The 4,702-nt window shown below is 38.5% G+C and overlaps 2 long non-coding RNA genes across 2 annotated transcripts in view; one reads left to right on the forward strand and one right to left on the reverse strand.

The window, feature by feature from the left end:
- Positions 1-1,968, reverse strand: part of LOC116704897 (uncharacterized) — a 14,886-nt gene extending 12,918 nt beyond the window's left edge. The window contains exon 1 of the long non-coding RNA XR_004335804.1: positions 1,957-1,968. This is a non-coding gene — a long non-coding RNA (uncharacterized LOC116704897). The remainder of the gene's footprint in view (positions 1-1,956) is intronic.
- A 2,147-nt stretch (positions 1,969-4,115) lies between these two features.
- The window catches only part of LOC116705131 (uncharacterized), a 10,529-nt gene continuing 9,942 nt past the window's right edge, over positions 4,116-4,702 (forward strand). The window contains exon 1 of the long non-coding RNA XR_004335858.1: positions 4,116-4,615. This is a non-coding gene — a long non-coding RNA (uncharacterized LOC116705131). The remainder of the gene's footprint in view (positions 4,616-4,702) is intronic.

Consider the following 4,702-nt stretch of genomic DNA (forward strand, 5'->3'; position numbering starts at 1 on the left):
TGTGAGCTTTGAGATCTCCAGCACCTTTATTAGACACTGAACCGTATGTGCTAGCTTTGCACACGGTGCACTCCCACTTGTCCCGACCGGGACGGTACTTGGAAAGTTATTTTTTTGCACTTCAACTGTGAAGCTGCACTTACGCTTCGGCATTTTGTGTGCAATGCTGCTCCGCTGTCTGATCTGCTCCCTGAATGTGTGCGTCGCAGAGCCGCCCGCAAAGCAACCTCTCGGGAATTATGTCACACAACAAAGTATGCTACTGTAGTATTGTGTGGAAACCGCCAGTCAAGTTAAGAACATGCTCAATCTCACTTGTTTTAGCTGCAGAGTGAGACATCTCACTTCTATGTTATCTTTATTGGGAGTCACACATGCGCAGTAGCTAGGTAAGCCCACATCAGCTGGGAGACTTCTTCTAAACGAGGGCGCACTTGTGGAATACCTGCAGAGCAGTAGTTCTTTTGTAGATTATGGTGAACTAGTGTGTGTTGTAGCAGTGTTTTGCCATTGAGAATGAGCTAGCAAGTTAGCGCTAGCATGCTACGGTCAGTGATTCCGTCTCGGCTAGGTACGTAGAAAGCCGTGGAGATTTTGAACAGCTCACCCGGAGACTGAAGGCAGAGGACATTCAGAAACCTGTATCTCACTCAAAACAGCATGGATAGTTTTTTTTCCAAGTTTGTATCCGTACCAAAGCACCAGAGACAAAAAAAAGTAACATCACAAATCCAAGAAAAAGTGCTTTTTCATAATATAGACATTTTAACATATTAAAAAAGGTTAACTGTACACACAATACAGTACTGTGTGCTATTTAAATTATTTGAATACATGGAAAAAATGTATTTGCTCTTACCAGTGTATCACAGCAATCCCATGCCATGAACATATTCTTTGTAAATCTTGTAAATCATTTCACTGAAAGAACCAAGCAGGCCTGCCATATTGCACAATCCAAAATTTCTTCAAAAGTTACAAGGATTAATAATGATTTTCCGGCCATTGAGCGTTGCACATTTTCATCTAATGGGATTCATCTAATTACACAATTTTTTTGTTATTGCCTTGCCTTTGGGATCCCTGACTGTTGAGTTCTCTCACTCTATCTCGCCTCAAGGAGCCCTGTAAATCTGAAGATCACAGAACCTGAGGAACATTTTAATGGCTGCTGAAATGAGCAACTCTTTAGGCAACTCAACTTTCTCCCACTCAATAACTTTCCTGGAGCATTACATACGACCCACCAAGTACTTCATCACTGTTGCCTACTCTCTTTACTTTATGCAGGGTCCTCCCACCAGTTTCTACATCTTATGGCTGAAAGTAGTGGAAAAGAGAGGGGAGTTATTCCCATTCAAACTACTTCGGAGAACGTATAGCTTAATTGCCTTCTGGGTTTTATGGGGATTTTATATTGTGCATGAAGCCTTCAGCACGTAGGCTGTTCTCCAAAATATTCATTACAATAAGATATACAAGAGCTTCCAGAGCTTTATCTGTGTGATACTTGCTGTACCTGTGTACCTTCTTGTGTTTAGTTTAATGTTTTCTGGGTTTGTATGGTTAACTGCTTGTAAATCAAATGGTCGTTGGTGCCATACTGACATGTCATATCATCTCTACAACAGACGGTTCACATTCTCCATGTGGGCAATATTTACAGTGACTCTTAGAGCTTGACATGCTGCAAATACCGAAAACACAACCAAATGCAGAAATACACAGCAAGAAGCTCAATGACAATGAAAACTTTCCAAAGGGCATTTAAAAAGTGATGCACACTGCTAACATTAAGCTAGCGATAGCTTTTTACAAAAAGGGTCACAATTAATGTTGTTAATGTTAATTAGTGTATATTTCATCAAATTATTTTAATGGCAGGCTAATAATAAGCAAGAGGCTAACGCTAGGTTGACTGCAGATATCTGCATATAGTTTGAATGATGTGATCACAGTGTTTAAATAAAAAAACAAAATAAAACTACATTAAAAAACTAAACACCATAACAACAACAAGGATGTCAAAGCCATGTGCATCACTTTGTGTCCCTGGAAACCGTTTTCTGTTGTGCGCGCTTCATTTAGTGCGTTTTTGCATTGCGTTTTCTGTATATGCAGTGTGTTGAGCTCTCAGGGCCCCTGTACATATTGTTATTTTTCAGTGTACTTAACAGAACTCGAACATTGGCCTCAAGAAAGTTACAGAAATTTTTGGGATGAATAAATCAATTTTTTTTATCATTAGAGGTAGATAACCTCATCAAGCATCACATTACACTAGTTTAACGATAACTAAAGTCCAACTAAAAAACTCCCTTTCTGCAGTTAATTATTGTTATTGCCAATTGATTATATTTTATCATTAAAATGAAAAAGAAATACTGATCTACCAAAGGAAATTTGTTGTACAGGCATCCAATATTGCAGACATGATCTTGTCATGAAACACACTGGTGTAATCAGTAACATTAATGATGACACAATTCGACTTTTGTCCCAGTAAGCCATAAGTCCACCAGCATGCCCCTAGACCTAGACCTACTGACACGTCATCGCAAAAAAAAATACACATATTTAATTTATAACATTAATGATGGCTGCATTCCATTATGGTGTGCAGGTTTCATGGTCCTGGACAACTGTGCTTTTCTTGCTATCACAAGTCAGACTTTAATGAATGTCAAAATATTATTTGTGTGTTTAGTACACACTGTAACAGCTTCTGTAACGATGGCCAATTGTGTAGGCATGCACAAATTGGAAAGTTCTGGCTGAAACTAGTAAGTCATCATTAGCGTATGTTGCCAGGTATTTGATATACAAACAGACAAAAGGTTTGAACTTCCATTACATTAGCAGTCTTTTGGTTTTATTATGAATAACCAAAAAGGATTTACTCATATACACAAGATGATCTTAGTTTATTGTATCCTCTTGCTATGTCTTGTATGTAACAAGTTTAGTTGTGATTATAACTAGTGATAATTGGTAAAATAGCAGTGCATTTATTAACAACATATCAAGGTGAACACAGTAATGAGAAGTTGATTTAAGTAAAATGTAGCTCATCATAACCACAGACTACTGGCCAGATTACCTGAAAAATAGAATAATAGAATAATGTCAGTGTAAACAATCCATGACATGATAGTACAGTTTTTACAGTTTTTGGGATACATTTCTCGATACTTAGGTCAAACTCTTAAAACAGTTCTTTTAACCAACTTATAGCTCGGCACAGCAGTTCTTTTTACATTCAAAATGTACTAAAACTACCAAATCCCTTCATACACATGTCTCAAATTAACTCCTTCTCCCATTACACACTTTGTCAACTCCAAAACAATGACCTAAAATACAAGTACAACAGGTATCATTATACAATGTTGTCTTATGTAAAACAAGGGCACCTCTCTACTGTTTAGAATTCACTGCAATATATGTTACTGGAATTAATCAGACATGATGCACTGAGTAATTCAAAATACAAGAATTTGTATACACACCATCTACTGATACAGATACAATAGGAATGCTAATCTACACGGTCTTCTGCATTTCGCCACAGGTTCTCATCCACATCACATCTTATAGCATCTAGGGCGATACACCTAGGAAAGAATGTTCTGGCATGCCTGATCCATCCTTGGCAATATATGTCCAGGCATCCAGCATGCATTGCTTCCAGGAGGGACATTTGATTATGTGGATGGTGGTCATAATCCTTCCACCTTCATGAGGAAAGAAATCCTCTATGGGGTTGAGGAATGAGAGTAAGGTGGGAAGAAAAGTGACACCATTCTGGGATGAGGTGCCACATTGTCCCATACAATTAGAAATGCTGGCTGATTTCTTCTCTCTGCATCCCTTTCCTGAACGAGCACAACCCTTTCGTAGTGATCATGCAGAAATGCAAGGAGATGCTCAGTGTTGTATTGCCCAATTAGCTTGTAACAGCAGTCCATCAGTGGATATTGCTGCGCACATTGTGATGTTGGCCCCCCTCTGGCCCGAGACATCCACTGTGGCTCTCTTCCCGATTACATTCCTTCCTTGTTGCCGTGTTTTGGCCAAGTTGAAATCCGCCTCATCCACAAAGATTGGTTGTACTCTCTGACCAGCCTCTCTCATTGAGAGACGATGATTGATTACAAGATCAATTACAGTAGCTCTAATCTCATCTGAGACTACAGCTCTTGATCTTCCTCTTCTTCTTCCACCACGCATTTGAAGTCCTTGCCCCCTCCCAGCAACTCTTCTTCTTTTAGCCACTTCTCCATCTCCGGCTGGTTACATGTTTATGTCACAATACAAAACTATTCTGAGGTTGTCTCCTTTTGTAATAAAATTGAAAGAGTAACACCTGTGTAGGTGTTAAGCCATAATGGGAATCAGCTGTGGTTGGTCCAATTGTCCAATTGTTTTCATAATATTTAATTTTTCAATTCAAAATATATTTTATTACAATATCACTGTAGAATTGTAGCAAATTTTTGTCTTATTGAGTTTTTCCTTATGTTATTGTTTTGAACTTAAGTTTAACAGTTTTGAAAACAGTATGCTAGCATGTGCAAGTTGGCCTGTAGGTACACAGCGTTTTGGTGGTTGTAGTGTTGAAGTGAGAACAATATGAATGTCATTTGAAAGATGTAGTCATTGAATGCATTTTGTGCCAAAGCAATGATAAATGATCCACAGT

Source organism: Etheostoma spectabile, chromosome 2 (assembly GCF_008692095.1).
Source record: "Etheostoma spectabile isolate EspeVRDwgs_2016 chromosome 2, UIUC_Espe_1.0, whole genome shotgun sequence".
In the NCBI taxonomy this organism is placed as follows: domain Eukaryota; kingdom Metazoa; phylum Chordata; class Actinopteri; order Perciformes; family Percidae; genus Etheostoma; species Etheostoma spectabile.